Source organism: Vidua chalybeata, chromosome 1 (genome assembly GCF_026979565.1).
Source record: "Vidua chalybeata isolate OUT-0048 chromosome 1, bVidCha1 merged haplotype, whole genome shotgun sequence".
In the NCBI taxonomy this organism is placed as follows: Eukaryota; Metazoa; Chordata; class Aves; order Passeriformes; family Viduidae; genus Vidua; species Vidua chalybeata.
In genome coordinates this window covers 54,297,638-54,314,946 of record NC_071530.1, presented here as the reverse complement: position 1 = coordinate 54,314,946, position 17,309 = coordinate 54,297,638, and the positions used below count along the sequence as shown (strand labels likewise).

Here is a 17,309-nt window from a genome sequence, read left to right as displayed (position 1 = left end):
AGGGTGTCTGCTCCCAACCGGACCTGCGGGTGAGCAGAGCAGTCCCTTCGTGGTCGCCAACTGAAACGATACGCGGAATAAATAGACTCCATAACCTGGGGTAGTTATGAAGTGGGTATGTACGTCAGCGCCCGGCACAAGTGAGATAGCCCTCCAAAACTTGTGCCCCGAGCCTCAGTCTGACCCACACTTTTATTCTTAAAGACGTTCCATATGCAAAACACTGCACGACTTTTTCATGCATATTCAACCCCTGGCCCCGCCTGTCCTCGCTTCTCATGCTAAGTAAGTCCACGCCCTTCTGGGCATGCGTGGTTTGCTGTGGTGGTCGTACGGGTGTCTCTTGGTGGTCCTGAGGCTGAAGATTGTGGTTTTCCTCATGATTGAACTTTTGAACTTTTCCTCTCTGCGCGTGCGCTTTTAGTCCTTTGGTGCTTATCTGAGTACGTCTGTCAGTCTTGATAGGCTTGGAGACAGAGGAGCTTCTTTATCTGGGTTCTTTGCTTCTTCTGGTATTGTTCTTTATGCAAGAAGCTTCAGAAATTTGCATTTTCCTTTGCCCTTTGTATTAGGCAGAGGTTTCCTAAGCAAAAGGTAGAAAATTCAACACATAACTATACAAGCTAAATTATAAATGCTTAATTCATTTTGATAACCTAATTCTAAAAATCTCTGTTTCACCTCGAGAGCTGTCACAGAGCAGAAGGGCAGATGAGATGCTGAAAAGCAGCAAAGCTGAACAGCCTGCCTCAGCTTCAGCAGTGTGCAATTGACTGAAGGCGAAAAACCAAGCAGCAGAGCAGCAGGCTTCTGTGCGCACTGAAGGCAATTGCAAGCATGCAGCAGCTGCTCCTTGCCAAGCACAGGCAGCTGCCTAGGTTCTTGGTTCTTGACCAACTCACAGTTGCCCTTCTTTTCAGCAGCTGCCACCGTGTTCTCTGCATCTCGCAGCCTCTGGGGAGCAACAAGAATTTCCAAGGTGGGATGCATGACGACTATGGCAAAACCCAGGAAAGTTGTCCTGGAACACCTTCCATTGGCATGCCAAGACTGAATTCAACAGGCAGGAGAGCAGCAGCCACCGTCCTCCAGCTGTCTGCGAGCTTCGCACACAAGCCGGCTTCTTCGCGGCTTCGTTCTTCGCCTCTTGCAAGCTACCGCGATCTCCGGCTGCCGGAGGACAAGAAGCGGCTACTTCGCGCACAGATCACTGGAGCGGCAGCGGTGCGCTCCGGAGCGCCGCTTCTGCCGAAAGACTCCGGCAAGCGGCACTTGCTTTCGGCCAGCTCCGGAGCTGCGTATTCTGCCTCTCTAGTCGCCTACATCTTAGCCAAAAGCTTTTCCGCTCCAGTTCTCAAGGAGAAAGTGTACCAGCACTGCTCACTTAGCCCGACCTTGCCAAGAAATAAGATTTGCTGCACATTCCAAGGACACTGCATTTTCCTGGGCAAGCTGCAACCTTCTGGCAGATGGCTGTGCTCTCTGCCCACTCCTGCCCAGTTCTTGGTACTAGCGGGCACGTTGCAGCCTGGCGAAGGCAAGAAACCTCTGAAACGATACGCGGAATAAATAAATAGACTCCATAAGCTAGGGTAGTTATGAAGTGGGTATGTACGTCAGCGCCCGGCACAAGTGAGATAGCTCTCCAAAACTTGTGCCCCGAGCCTCAGTCTGACCCACACTTTTATTCTTAAAGACGTTCCATATGCAATACACTGCACAACTTTTTCATGAGTATTCAACCCCTGGCCCCGCCTGTCCTCGCTTCTCATGCTAAGTAAGTCCACGCCCTTCTGGGCATGCGTGGTTTGCTGTGGTGGTCGTACGGGGTCTCTTGGTGGTCCTGAGGCTGAAGATTGTGGTTTTCCTCATGATTGAACTTTTGAACTTTTCCTCTCTGCGCGTGCGCTTTTGGTCCTTTGGTGCTTATCTGAGTACGTCTGTCAGTCTTGATAGGCTTGGAGACAAAGGAGCTTCTTTATCTGGGTTCTTTGCTTCTTCTGGTATTGTTCTTTATGCAAGAAGCTTCAGAAATTTGCATTTTCCTTTGCCCTTTGTATTAGGCAGAGGTTTCTTAAGTAAAAGGTTGAAAATTCAACACATAACTCTACAAGCTAAATTATAAATGCTTAATTCATTTTGGTAACCTAATTCTAAACATCTCTGTTTCACCTCGAGAGCTGTCACAGAGCAGAAGGGCAGATGAGATGCTGAAAAGCAGCAAAGCTGAACAGCCTGCCTCAGCTTCAGCAGTGTGCAATTGACTGAAGGCAAAACACCAAGCAGCAGAGCAGCGGGCTTCTGTGCACTTCTGAAGGCAATTGCAAGAATCCAGCAGCTGCTCCTTGCCAAGCACAGTCAGCTGCCTAGGTTCTTGCTTCTTGACCAACTCACAGTTGCCCTTCTTTTCAGCAGCTGCCACGGTGTTCTCTGCGTCTCGCAGCCTCTGGGGAGCAACAAGAATTTCCAAGGCGGTGTAAGAGCCCGTCTGAAGCCCCTCATTTTCCATTCTGCCTTCCGATTGCCACGAGAAAGAATCCCTTCCTCCACTGCAGTTCCGGCTTAGAACAGGACACAGTGCAGGTGCAACCACTGAACCGTCATGCTAGCTGTTCCGAACAAGGCCTGGCAAGAACTTGGCAAGGACTTGGCAAGGACTTGGCAAAGACCTGACGTGGACCCAGCACGGGACAGCCTGATGCGCGGCCTGCTTCTAATCTCCGTTCTTAAGCCAAATGAACTTTTGGGCTGACTCCCGGGGTCCTTCATTGAAGACCCCTCATCTGCCTCGTTACCACTGTGACAAACAAAGAATGAGAACCCTCCTCCCAAGGACTGAGACTGAGACCCCTGCTATAGGGAGGAGGGGAAATTGGTGGTCTGACCACTAATGACATGACCTGTTTCCCTTCAGTGATTCAAATGGACTTATTCTTCATTGGATTCGTCTTGCTTTGGTGGTTTCTGTGGACTCACCTGTTCCCGCGTGGCGATTACAATGGACTTTCATTGTTACACTTGCTCCCCCCTCTTTCCTCTGTGGACTATAACTGGAGCCCCGAGTCGACCAGAACTTCGGAGACTCCCCCGACACGACAGACGGATCCCCATCGTCCGGACCACTGAGGATCTCGCCTGTGTTGGTAGCTATTCCCATACCCCTCTTCTCTCTCTCTCTCTCCTTTTATCTCCTTTCCGATCCCCACTATCGCATTTACTGTTTTGGCCCCTAATAAAGGTGCATTTGTTGTGATTAACTGATAGTCCCTTGTTGTTTGCCTTTTTGCACTTTTGGGATCGGTGAAAAGAACCATCACGACACCCCGCAAGAAGCGGATCGTGACATTAAAATTGGCGTCACGGACAGGATTTCTGTCTAGACAGAAGGGTTGCAGCTGAAAAGGCACCCACACTGTCTTTGGAAATTCACAAAGGATCCACTAGTGCAAAAGGCGGGACACTTGTTTTGTTGTTGTTGTGTATCTGGTCTGGGAAGGAAGGGACAACTTGAAGCAACTAAGCAGAGCCTCGCAGGCAGATTATTGTCCTTTCACCCAGCCAGGGAAGCGAAGAGCGACACAGCGAGGGCTGTGTAGTTTTGTGGAACTTAAGTTTGTAGCTCCCTGTTGTGGTTTTGGTCCCTTCACAAAATGAGTGACAATCTTAGCCTTGAAATTAAAGCTGAATTTTATGCACTACTAGCCAAACACAATGCCAGACCTTCTACGGAAGGAGAAAAATGGGCACAGAGGAATTGGTTGAACTTAGAAAATGTTATTGATAGAGTGTGTTCATTACAACATGAAACAAAATTCAAACTGGGCAAAAATAAAAGTATCTTATGCTCAGTTTTGGGAGCTTGTCTTACGGCAGCTATAGAAAATGGCTTTGAGCGAAGAAGTGAGGAACATGCTCTAATAGACTCCCTTCAAAATCTAGTTGAAATTTTGCAAAAACAGTTCTATGAAGCAAAAGATGTGATCTATGCATTGCGAGCTGCCTTAACAGAGGAACATGTTAACAAATCACATCATGCTGATTCCTCTACAGAGCTTGAGGAGAAGGAAACTCCTCACATGAAACAAATCTATCCTCATCAAGAACTTGAAGCAGCAAGTAATTGTGGGGAACATTGCTGCCACCACTTGAGACCCTTGATTAAAACAGAGTAGAACTATCTCAGTGATGATGATCTCGAACCTCACATCACAGCCAAACACATACCATCACAACTAAACACTGCCACTGAGCTAGCTAAGCTTAAAAGGGAATATGGACAGCCTCCACATGAATCAGAAACAGAATATGTTTTCCGGGTGTCCCTCACTGGTGGTGATCAAATTCAATTAAGTGAACAGGAAGCCAGTGGGTACTGGGGACATGGTGTCTTCTTAACAACAGGAGAGAAAGGTGACACACGGTCCCTGACACAGCGTGCAGCTTTTTGGGCCGGGGGAACAAGCCCCTTGGAAAGGGAAGATCCCATAGCTAGAATTAGTACCCCCGACCAACTCTTGGAAAATGTGCACAAAGCTGCTTGCCTGCAAATGACTCTCAAAAAGAAATTAATTCCTGACTTTGAATCCCTGATGCAATTACCTGTGAAGCCCGAGATAAGGACCCCTTGAATTTGTGGGCTTCCAGAATCACTCAAACCTACAGCAATTCTCCTTCCAAAAACGATAGCAGCTGTATCTCCTGTAGAAAGACCAGCTAGATTTCCTAGTAAGCAGAAGGACCCATTTGTTCCCCTTTATGACTTGTTGAGGAAAGGGGTGAAATGGGATTGGAGTCTTTCTCAGGAGTCAGCATTGCAATTGCTGATTTTTGAAGCAACAGCTCATCAAGCAGTGACCCCTATCCATCCTACAGATCCTTTCCAGGTGGAATGGGGATTTGCCTCCTCAGGGCTGTCAGTACACATATGGCAGCGGGGTGCTGAGGGTCTGACAAGACCTGTTGGTTTTTACTCCCGTGGTTCCAAAGATGCTGAGAAAAGATACACTACCTGGGAAAAAGGATTGTTGATGGTTATCTTAGCTTTCCTAGAAGTAGAAAAAATTGCACGAAAACAACCAATTGTATTGAGAGGCCCCTTCAAGGTTATTAAGACAGCCACTAGTGGGACTCCCCCTCCTGACGGGGTGGCCCAGAGGGCCTTAGTGAGAAAGTGGTATGCTCAGCTTGAACATTACTGTAACTTCTTCTCAATGACAGAAGGATCTGTAAAAACTTTACCAATCCAAGAAACGGAGAGCTTGGACAAACCTGCCTCTGTAATCAAAGTAACCCCTCCTTTCTGCCCCAAACAATCAGCAAACTCTTGGTTTACTGATGCTTCTGCTAAAGGGAAAGGAAAAGTATGGAAATATAGGGCAGAAGCCCTCCACTTTTCCTCTGGTGAGCAAATGATTACAGAGGGAGAAGGTAGTGCACACATTGGGGAGCTGATAGCTGTCTGGAGTGTTTTTCAACGAGAAGCACAGAATTCCTCTTTGGTCTGCATCTACACTGACTCCTATGCTCTCTACCAAATGATCCTAATAATCCAGCTCATGACCCTGGCCAACCTGTTCTGGTGGACCTCTCTTACTATAGGACTAGTAGCACTTGTGCTAAAACCCCCTCTGAATAAATATGCATGGGAAGCCTCTGGTGCTCTAGGGAAAGAGCATTGGACAAATACATGCTGGATAATTCCATCATTCTAACTTTTCTGCCTCTCGGCGGCAGAATTCCGTTGTGTTTACTTTTTCAGAAGAACTCCGAGGGACATGAAGACCACCTAATCCATGATCAAACTGGTAATACTTTTCTGCATCCTACCACAACCCCATGGCCAGAAACCAGCTGAGTGACCGTGGTCTGAACTAATTGTGGTAGCATGCAGAAAAAGTGAAAGGATCTCTTTAAGCACAAAAGGTCTGCACGCACCCAAGCGTACAGGATTGTTGGCACAATTTTACACTAACACAGACTGCAGAAGTGGTTTGTTTATGGGGAAAAAACACCAAAGGGCTTTCTTTTAAGTTTATAATAAATGCTGTAGCTCAATCTACTACGGTTTATACCACCACCACTACCACCACTCGAGCCCAGCCACCAGTTATGCTTACCCCGAAAATTTTTGAAGTTGGACCATATGTAATCAGGAAAACTGGCCAACAACAGATATTATTTGATCCGGCATGGTCTCTTAAACAAGTCAAATTGCTGATGCAAAACAATGTCTCAGAAATACAACCAGCTTGTTCACCCTTTTTGCAAACCTCTTTTCAGGCTTGGACAACCTGGCTGCGACAGTGGAACCCTCCTAAAAAACGGGTGCCAAGAGACATAACTGGTGTTGTGGGAACAGAATTGGGAATCAATTCAGAGGTATTAATGAATAAATTGGCTTCTACGACTAGAGATTTGACCAAAATACAGCAACCACTGCAGTCGTCCTTATCGGCCTTGGGAACACATCAGTGGTTGCTATCAAACATTCTACCAAATTGGGAAAAGATAAATGTGAAGGATAAAAAATTGATCATTGATGCACTTAATGCCACACAAAGCAATGTTTCCTTAGCTCTTAGCTGTATCCAGGCTCAATTATGGATGCAGTCAGTTGCTGCCTCAATTATAAGAGAAGGTGAAGAAGGCACTTTTCCTACTGAGATTAGGAAAATAGTCTGGGACAGTGCCACTGACTTTGAAAGAGATTTCCAATCCTGGTGGAATTTAGTGAATTTTACCTATGACCCTAACACAAACACAGCCACAGCATTTTGTGCTGACCATAAGTAATGCCTCAGTGCATTTGATATTCCCTAGCATCGCATTAGGATTGAATCATGATGGACCCACTTTCTATCCTTCTGAACATAGAGAATGGGCCCGTCAAATTGATGACAAATGGCAAACTGTCAATTTAGAGTCCTGTACTATCCGAGAACAACTAGGGTTTATCTGTGAAGGTAATGCAATTATAGCTCAAGATATCTGTTTAGACACAGAACAAAATAGCTGTCATTTTGATATTCATCCTAACGAGACTTCTGAAACAGTCCTTGTATATACAGGCAATGGGCGTGCCTGCTTCAGAACCGCTTGTGATACTGTGTTTATAGAAAGTACAGTAGTAGATACTAAAAATCATTCAAATTATTGTGCTTGCAACTTTACTAAAATTGCAGGATGTGATTTTTCTTTTGTAGCTCCAGTTACCTTACATGAACTTTTAGAATCCAATCTCATGTTGATTCACAAGCTACTGCCTACTCCCATTGGGATGAACCTTACTTTGGTAAAGCAACCATTACTTCATCAAGATCTAATAGAGATCCTAGGAAAAATCAAGGAGAATGGACAGAAAACTCTGGTAACTGTTCATCATGATGTGCAAGAAATACATCGTGTTGTAGAAAGGGTGGAAAGTGATGCCGAGCACAAGTGCTGGGATACCCTTTTCGGGTGGTCACCCACCGCCACGGGTATCCTGAACAAATTGTGCCATCCCGTTGTTGTTCTTCTGATTTTAGTTATGATTGGTTTTGTTTTATCAGTAATCTTGCTTATTGTAAATTGGAGAATGATGAAACGATGAACAAAATTAACATCTATAATTAATGCACACCACTTGGCCAACATCCTTTACACTATAGATGTTCCCAGGACTGTAGACACAAGAAGATTATAGGGTTGGTAGATATGTTTTACATCATTTTCTTTTATGATTTGTTTTAATCACTGTTTTAATTATTTTTGTTTCTTGATTATAAAATTATACTGAGTAATATCGATGATACTAGGTTTATTACTTTACTGCTTAATATTGATTATACTGGTTTATTATTTGATCAATTTATTGTTTAATTGATTAATATTGATTATTATTTAAACAAACTATTGCTGATTTAATTCTTGTCTTAGTTTTCCTGTTTTCTCTTTCCTTTCCTTTTTCTCTTCCCTTTTCCCTGGAATGTGCTGCCAACACTTGATGAGTCCTGAAGACTCCACGACGACACCATGGAACCCTGCTGATGAAGATCTTTCGAGGGCAATCGTCACTCACGGGGTGGTGTAAGAGCCCGTCTGAAGCCCCTCATTTTCCATTCTGCCTTCCGATTGCCACAAGAAAGAATCCCTTCCTCCACTGCAGTTCCGGCTTAGAACAGGACACAGTGCAGGTGCAACCACTGAACCGTCATGCTGGCTGATCCCAACAAGGCCTGGTAAGAACTTGGCAAGGACTTGGCAAGGACTTGGCAAAGACCTGACGTGGACCCAGCACGGGGCAGCCTGATGCGCGGCCTGCTTCTAATCTCCGTTCTTAAGCCAAATGAACTTTTGGGGTGACTCCCGGGGTCCTTCATTGAAGACCCCTCATCTGCCTCGTTACCAGTGTGACAAACAAAGAATGAGAACCCTCCTCCAAGGACTGAGACTGAGACCCCTGCTATAGGGAGGAGGGGAAATTGGTGGTCTGACCACTAATGACATGACCTGTTTCCCTTCAGTGATTCAAATGGACTTATTCTTCATTGGATTCGTCTTGCTTTGGTGGTTTCTGTGGACTCACCTGTTCCCGCGTGGCGATTACAATGGACTTTCGTTGTTACACTTGCTCCCCCCTCTTTCCTCTGTGGACTATAACTGGAGCCCCGAGTCGACCAGAACTTCGGAGACTCCCCCGACACGACAGACGGATCCCCATCGTCCGGACCACTGAGGATCTCGCCTGTGTTGGTAGCTATTCCCATACCCCTCTTCTCTCTCTCTCTCTCTCTCTCTCCTTTTATCTCCTTTCGATCCCCACTATCGCATTTACTGTTTTGGCCCCTAATAAAGGTGCATTTGTTGTGATTAACTGATAGTCCCTTGTTGTTTGCCTTTTTGCACTTTTGGGATCGGTGAAAAGAACCATCACGACACCCCGCAAGAAGCGGATCGTGACATTAAAATTGGCGTCACGGACAGGATTTCTGTCTAGACAGAAGGCTTGCAGCTGAAAAGGCACCCAGACTGTCTTTGGAAATTCACAAAGGATCCACTAGTGCAAAGGCGGGACACTTGTTTTGTTGTTGTTGTGTATCTGGTCTGGGAAGGACGGGACAACTTGAAGCAACTAAGCAGAGCCTCCCAGGCAGATTATTGTCCTTTCACCCAGCCAGGGAAGCGAAGGGCGACACAGCGAGGGCTGTGTAGTTTTGTGGAACTTAAGTTTGTAGCTCCCTGTCGTGGTTTTGGTCCCTTCACAAAATGAGTGACAATCTTAGCCTTGAAATTAAAGCTGAATTTATGCACTACTAGCCAAACACAATGCCAAACCTTCTACGGAAGGAGAAAAATGGGCACAGAGGAATTGGTTGAACTTAGAAAATGTTATCGATAGAGTGTGTTCATTACAACATGAAACAAAATTCAAACTGGGCAAAAATAAAACTATCTCATGCTCAGTTTTGGGAGCTTGTCTTACGGCAGCTATAGAAAATGGCTTCGAGCGAAGAAGTGAGGAACATGCTATAATAGACTCCCTTCAAAATCTAGTTGAAATTTTGCAAAACCAGTTCTATGAAGCAAAAGATGTGATCTATGCATTGCGAGCTGCCTTAACAGAGGAACATGTTAACAAATCACATCATGCTGATTCCTCTACAGAGCTTGAGGAGAAGGAAACTCCTCACATGAAACAAATCTATCCTCATCAAGAACTTGAAGCAGCAAGTAATTTGTGGGGAACATTGCTGCCATCACTTGAGACCCTTGATTAAAACTATCTCAGTGTATAGCTATCTCAGTGATGATGATCTCCAACCTCACATCACAACCAAACACATACCATCACAACTAAACACTGCCACTGAGCTAGCTAAGCTTAAAAGGGAATATGGACAGCCTCCACATGAATCAGAAACAGAATATGTTTTCCGGGTGTCCCTCACTGGTGGTGATCAAATTCAATTAAGTGAACAGGAAGCCAGTGGGTACTGGGGACATGGTGTCTTCTTAACAACAGGAGAGAAAGGTGACGCATGGTCCCTGACACAGCGTGCAGCTTTTTGGGCCGGGGGAACAAGCCCCTTGGAAAGGGAGATCCCATAGCTAGAATTAGTACCCCCGACCAACTCTTGGAAAATGTGCACAAAGCTGCTTGCCTGCAAATGACTCTCAAAAAGAAATTAATTCCTGACTTTGAATCCCTGATGCAATTACCTGTGAAGCCCGAGATAAGGACCCCTTGAATTTGTGGGCTTCCAGAATCACTCAAACCTACAGCAATTCTCCTTCCAAAAAACGATAGCAGCTGTATCTCCTGTAGAAAGACCAGCTAGATTTCCTAGTAAGCAGAAGGACCCATTTGTTCCCCTTTATGACTTGTTGAGGAAAGGGGTGAAATGGGATTGGAGTCTTTCTCAGGAGTCAGCATTGCAATTGCTGATTTTTGAAGCAACAGCTCATCAAGCAGTGACCCCTACCCATCCTACAGATCCTTTCCAGGTGGAATGGGGATTTGCCTCCTCAGGGCTGTCAGTACACATATGGCAGCGGGTGCTGAGGGTCTGACAAGACCTGTTGGTTTTTACTCCCGTGGTTCCAAAGATGCTGAGAAAAGATACACTACCTGGGAAAAAGGATTGTTGATGGTTATCTTAGCTTTCCTAGAAGTAGAAAAAATTGCACGAAAACAACCAATTGTATTGAGAGGCCCCTTCAAGGTTATTAAGACAGCCACTAGTGGGACTCCCCCTCCTGACGGGGTGGCCCAGAGGGCCTTAGTGAGAAAGTGGTATGCTCAGCTTGAACATTACTGTAACTTCTTCTCAATGACAGAAGGATCTGTAAAAACTTTACCAATCCAAGAAACGGAGAGCTTGGACAAACCTGCCTCTGTAATCAAAGTAACCCCTCCTTTCTGCCCCAAACAATCAGCAAACTCTTGGTTTACTGATGCTTCTGCTAAAGGGAAAGGAAAAGTATGGAAATATAGGGCAGAAGCCCTCCACTTTTCCTCTGGTGAGCAAATGATTACAGAGGGAGAAGGTAGTGCACACATTGGGGAGCTGATAGCTGTCTGGAGTGTTTTTCAACGAGAAGCACAGAATTCCTCTTTGGTCTGCATCTACACTGACTCCTATGCTCTCTACCAAATGATCCTAATAATCCAGCTCATGACCCTGGCCAACCTGTTCTGGTGGACCTCTCTTACTATAGGACTAGTAGCACTTGTGCTAAAACCCCCTCTGAATAAATATGCATGGGAAGCCTCTGGTGCTCTAGGGAAAGAGCATTGGACAAATACATGCTGGATAATTCCATCATTCTAACTTTTCTGCCTCTCGGCGGCAGAATTCCGTTGTGTTTACTTTTTCAGAAGAACTCCGAGGGACATGAAGACCACCTAATCCATGATCAAACTGGTAATACTTTTCTGCATCCTACCACAACCCCATGGCCAGAAACCAGCTGAGTGACCGTGGTCTGAACTAATTGTGGTAGCATGCAGAAAAAGTGAAAGGATCTCTTTAAGCACAAAAAGGTCTGCACGCACCCAAGCGTACAGGATTGTTGGCACAATTTTACACTAACACAGACTGCAGAAGTGGTTTGTTTATGGGGAAAAAACACCAAAGGGCTTTCTTTTAAGTTTATAATAAATGCTGTAGCTCAATCTACTACGGTTTATACCACCACCACTACCACCACTCGAGCCCAGCCACCAGTTATGCTTACCCCGAAAATTTTTGAAGTTGGACCATATATAATCAGGAAAACTGGCCAACAGCAGATATTATTTGATCCGGCATGGTCTCTTAAACAAGTCAAATTGCTGATGCAAAACAATGTCTCAGAAATACAACCAGCTTGTTCACCCTTTTTGCAAACCTCTTTTCAGGCTTGGACAACCTGGCTGCGACAGTGGAACCCTCCTAAAAAACGGGTGCCAAGAGACATAACTGGTGTTGTGGGAACAGAATTGGGAATCAGTTCAGAGGTATTAATGAATAAATTGGCTTCTCCGACTAGAGATTTGACCAAAATACAGCAACCACTGCAGTCGTCCTTATCGGCCTTGGGAACACATCAGTGGTTGCTATCAAACATTCTACCAAATTGGGAAAAGATAAATGTGAAGGATAAAAAATTGATCATTGATGCACTTAATGCCACACAAAGCAATGTTTCCTTAGCTCTTAGCTGTATCCAGGCTCAATTATGGATGCAGTCAGTTGCTGCCTCAATTATAAGAGAAGGTGAAGAAGGCACTTTTCCTACTGAGATTAGGAAAATAGTCTGGGACAGTGCCACTGACTTTGAAAGAGATTTCCAATCCTGGTGGAATTTAGTGAATTTTACCTATGACCCTAACACAAACACAGCCACAGCATTTTGTGCTGACCATAAGTAATGCCTCAGTGCATTTGATATTCCCTAGCATCGCATTAGGATTGAATCATGATGGACCCACTTTCTATCCTTCTGAACACAGAGAATGGGCCCGTCAAATTGATGACAAACGGCAAACTGTCAATTTAGAGTCCTGTACTATCCGAGAACAACTAGGGTTTATCTGTGAAGGTAATGCAATAATAGCTCAAGATATCTGTTTAGACACAGAACAAAATAGCTGTCATTTTGATATTCATCCTAACGAGACTTCTGAAACAGTCCTTGTATATACAGGCAATGGGCGTGTATATACAAGAACCACTTGTGATACTGTGTTTATAGAAAGTACAGTAGTAGATACTAAAAATCATTCAAATTATTGTGCTTGCAACTTTACTAAAATTGCAGGATGTGATTTTTCTTTTGTAGCTCCAGTTACCTTACATGAACTTTTAGAATCCAATCTCATGTTGATTCACAAGCTACTGCCTACTCCCATTGGGATGAACCTTACTTTGGTAAAGCAACCATTACTTCATCAAGATCTAATAGAGATCCTAGGAAAAAATCAAGGAGAATGGACAGAAAACTCTGGTAACTGTTCATCATGATGTGCAAGAAATACATCGTGTTGTAGAAAGGGTGGAAAGTGATGCCGAGCACAAGTGCTGGGATACCCTTTTCGGGTGGTCACCCACCGCCACGGGTATCCTGAACAAATTGTGCCATCCCGTTGTTGTTCTTCTGATTTTAGTTATGATTGGTTTTGTTTTATCAGTAATCTTGCTTATTGTAAATTGGAGAATGATGAAACGATGAACAAAATTAACATCTATAATTAATGCACACCACTTGGCCAACATCCTTTACACTATAGATGTTCCCAGGACTGTAGACACAAGAAGATTATAGGGTTGGTAGATATGTTTTACATCATTTTCTTTTATGATTTGTTTTAATCACTGTTTTAATTATTTTTGTTTCTTGATTATAAAATTATACTGAGTAATATCGATGATACTAGGTTTATTACTTTACTGCTTAATATTGATTATACTGGTTTATTATTTGATCAATTTATTGTTTAATTGATTAATATTGATTATTATTTAAACAAACTATTGCTGATTTAATTCTTGTCTTAGTTTTCCTGTTTTCTCTTTCCTTTCCTTTTTCTCTTCCCTTTTCCCTGGAATGTGCTGCCAACACTTGATGAGTCCTGAAGACTCCACGACGACACCATGGAACCCTGCTGATGAAGATCTTTCGAGGGCAATCGTCACTCACGGGGTGGTGTAAGAGCCCGTCTGAAGCCCCTCATTTTCCATTCTGCCTTCCGATTGCCACAAGAAAGAATCCCTTCCTCCACTGCAGTTCCGGCTTAGAACAGGACACAGTGCAGGTGCAACCACTGAACCGTCATGCTGGCTGATCCCAACAAGGCCTGGTAAGAACTTGGCAAGGACTTGGCAAGGACTTGGCAAAGACCTGACGTGGACCCAGCACGGGACAGCCTGATGCGCGGCCTGCTTCTAATCTCCGTTCTTAAGCCAAATGAACTTTTGGGGTGACTCCCGGGGTCCTTCATTGAAGACCCCTCATCTGCCTCGTTACCAGTGTGACAAACAAAGAATGAGAACCCTCCTCCCAAGGACTGAGACTGAGACCCCTGCTATAGGGAGGAGGGGAAATTGGTGGTCTGACCACTAATGACATGACCTGTTTCCCTTCAGTGATTCAAATGGACTTATTCTTCATTGGATTCGTCTTGCTTTGGTGGTTTCTGTGGACTCACCTGTTCCCGCGTGGCGATTACAATGGACTTTCGTTGTTACACTTGCTCCCCCCTCTTTCCTCTGTGGACTATAACTGGAGCCCCGAGTCGACCAGAACTTCGGAGACTCCCCCGACACGACAGACGGATCCCCATCGTCCGGACCACTGAGGATCTCGCCTGTGTTGGTAGCTATTCCCATACCCTCTTCTCTCTCTCTCTCTCTCTCTCCTTTATCTCCTTTCCGATCCCCACTATCGCATTTACTGTTTTGGCCCCTAATAAAGGTGCATTTGTTGTGATTAACTGATAGTCCCTTGTTGTTTGCCTTTTTGCACTTTTGGGATCGGTGAAAAGAACCATCACGACACCCCGCAAGAAGCGGATCGTGACATTAAAATTGGCGTCACGGACAGGATTTCTGTCTAGACAGAAGGCTTGCAGCTGAAAAGGCACCCAGACTGTCTTTGGAAATTCACAAAGGATCCACTAGTGCAAAAGGCGGGACACTTGTTTTGTTGTTGTTGTGTATCTGGTCTGGGAAGGACGGGACAACTTGAAGCAACTAAGCAGAGCCTCCCAGGCAGATTATTGTCCTTTCACCCAGCCAGGGAAGCGAAGGGCGACACAGCGAGGGCTGTGTAGTTTTGTGGAACTTAAGTTTGTAGCTCCCTGTCGTGGTTTTGGTCCCTTCACAAAATGAGTGACAATCTTAGCCTTGAAATTAAAGCTGAATTTTATGCACTACTAGCCAAACACAATGCCAAACCTTCTACGGAAGGAGAAAAATGGGCACAGAGGAATTGGTTGAACTTAGAAAATGTTATCGATAGAGTGTGTTCATTACAACATGAAACAAAATTCAAACTGGGCAAAAATAAAACTATCTCATGCTCAGTTTTGGGAGCTTGTCTTACGGCAGCTATAGAAAATGGCTTCGAGCGAAGAAGTGAGGAACATGCTATAATAGACTCCCTTCAAAATCTAGTTGAAATTTTGCAAAACCAGTTCTATGAAGCAAAAGATGTGATCTATGCATTGCGAGCTGCCTTAACAGAGGAACATGTTAACAAATCACATCATGCTGATTCCTCTACAGAGCTTGAGGAGAAGGAAACTCCTCACATGAAACAAATCTATCCTCATCAAGAACTTGAAGCAGCAAGTAATTTGTGGGGAACATTGCTGCCATCACTTGAGACCCTTGATTAAAACTATCTCAGTGTATAGCTATCTCAGTGATGATGATCTCCAACCTCACATCACAACCAAACACATACCATCACAACTAAACACTGCCACTGAGCTAGCTAAGCTTAAAAGGGAATATGGACAGCCTCCACATGAATCAGAAACAGAATATGTTTTCCGGGTGTCCCTCACTGGTGGTGATCAAATTCAATTAAGTGAACAGGAAGCCAGTGGGTACTGGGGACATGGTGTCTTCTTAACAACAGGAGAGAAAGGTGACGCATGGTCCCTGACACAGCGTGCAGCTTTTTGGGCCGGGGGAACAAGCCCCTTGGAAAGGGGAGATCCCATAGCTAGAATTAGTACCCCCGACCAACTCTTGGAAAATGTGCACAAAGCTGCTTGCCTGCAAATGACTCTCAAAAAGAAATTAATTCCTGACTTTGAATCCCTGATGCAATTACCTGTGAAGCCCGAGATAAGGACCCCTTGAATTTGTGGGCTTCCAGAATCACTCAAACCTACAGCAATTCTCCTTCCAAAAACGATAGCAGCTGTATCTCCTGTAGAAAGACCAGCTAGATTTCCTAGTAAGCAGAAGGACCCATTTGTTCCCCTTTATGACTTGTTGAGGAAAGGGGTGAAATGGGATTGGAGTCTTTCTCAGGAGTCAGCATTGCAATTGCTGATTTTTGAAGCAACAGCTCATCAAGCAGTGACCCCTACCCATCCTACAGATCCTTTCCAGGTGGAATGGGATTTGCCTCCTCAGGGCTGTCAGTACACATATGGCAGCGGGGTGCTGAGGGTCTGACAAGACCTGTTGGTTTTTACTCCCGTGGTTCCAAAGATGCTGAGAAAAGATACACTACCTGGGAAAAAGGATTGTTGATGGTTATCTTAGCTTTCCTAGAAGTAGAAAAAATTGCACGAAAACAACCAATTGTATTGAGAGGCCCCTTCAAGGTTATTAAGACAGCCACTAGTGGGACTCCCCCTCCTGACGGGGTGGCCCAGAGGGCCTTAGTGAGAAAGTGGTATGCTCAGCTTGAACATTACTGTAACTTCTTCTCAATGACAGAAGGATCTGTAAAAACTTTACCAATCCAAGAAACGGAGAGCTTGGACAAACCTGCCTCTGTAATCAAAGTAACCCCTCCTTTCTGCCCCAAACAATCAGCAAACTCTTGGTTTACTGATGCTTCTGCTAAAGGGAAAGGAAAAGTATGGAAATATAGGGCAGAAGCCCTCCACTTTTCCTCTGGTGAGCAAATGATTACAGAGGGAGAAGGTAGTGCACACATTGGGGAGCTGATAGCTGTCTGGAGTGTTTTTCAACGAGAAGCACAGAATTCCTCTTTGGTCTGCATCTACACTGACTCCTATGCTCTCTACCAAATGATCCTAATAATCCAGCTCATGACCCTGGCCAACCTGTTCTGGTGGACCTCTCTTACTATAGGACTAGTAGCACTTGTGCTAAAACCCCCTCTGAATAAATATGCATGGGAAGCCTCTGGTGCTCTAGGGAAAGAGCATTGGACAAATACATGCTGGATAATTCCATCATTCTAACTTTTCTGCCTCTCGGCGGCAGAATTCCGTTGTGTTTACTTTTTCAGAAGAACTCCGAGGGACATGAAGACCACCTAATCCATGATCAAACTGGTAATACTTTTCTGCATCCTACCACAACCCCATGGCCAGAAACCAGCTGAGTGACCGTGGTCTGAACTAATTGTGGTAGCATGCAGAAAAGTGAAAGGATCTCTTTAAGCACAAAAGGTCTGCACGCACCCAAGCGTACAGGATTGTTGGCACAATTTTACACTAACACAGACTGCAGAAGTGGTTTGTTTATGGGGAAAAAACACCAAAGGGCTTTCTTTTAAGTTTATAATAAATGCTGTAGCTCAATCTACTACGGTTTATACCACCACCACTACCACCACTCGAGCCCAGCCACCAG

At 44.8% G+C, this 17,309-nt stretch overlaps 3 long non-coding RNA genes across 7 annotated transcripts in view; all 3 read left to right on the top strand.

Moving 5' to 3' along the window:
- The window catches only part of LOC128789065 (uncharacterized), a 37,115-nt gene extending 33,858 nt beyond the window's left edge, over positions 1-3,257 (top strand). The window contains exons 1-2 of one of the 2 annotated variants that reach the window (XR_008431310.1): positions 2,346-2,476; positions 2,556-3,257. This is a non-coding gene — a long non-coding RNA (uncharacterized LOC128789065). Of the gene's footprint in view, positions 1-2,345; positions 2,477-2,555 lie in introns of those variants that run through there. The other variant, XR_008431312.1, reaches the window with a different exon arrangement.
- LOC128789059 (uncharacterized) lies at positions 24-2,311 on the top strand. Of its 3 annotated transcripts, none has more exons than XR_008431305.1 (3): positions 24-115; positions 205-1,777; positions 2,179-2,311. It is a non-coding gene; the product is annotated as an uncharacterized LOC128789059 (long non-coding RNA). The 3 variants fall into 3 exon arrangements; XR_008431308.1 differs by lacking the exon at positions 2,179-2,311 and having other exon boundaries at positions 205-285; positions 688-1,849; XR_008431309.1 differs by lacking the exon at positions 2,179-2,311 and having other exon boundaries at positions 205-1,607; positions 1,697-1,849.
- A 2,723-nt stretch (positions 3,258-5,980) lies between the features above and the next one.
- LOC128799361 (uncharacterized) lies at positions 5,981-11,400 on the top strand. 2 transcript variants are annotated; one of them, XR_008434713.1, is made up of 4 exons: positions 5,981-6,378; positions 7,203-8,219; positions 8,505-8,733; positions 11,335-11,400. It is a non-coding gene; the product is annotated as an uncharacterized LOC128799361 (long non-coding RNA). The 2 variants fall into 2 exon arrangements; XR_008434712.1 differs by lacking the exon at positions 11,335-11,400 and having other exon boundaries at positions 8,505-8,786.
- The last annotated feature ends 5,909 nt before the right edge of the window (positions 11,401-17,309 follow it).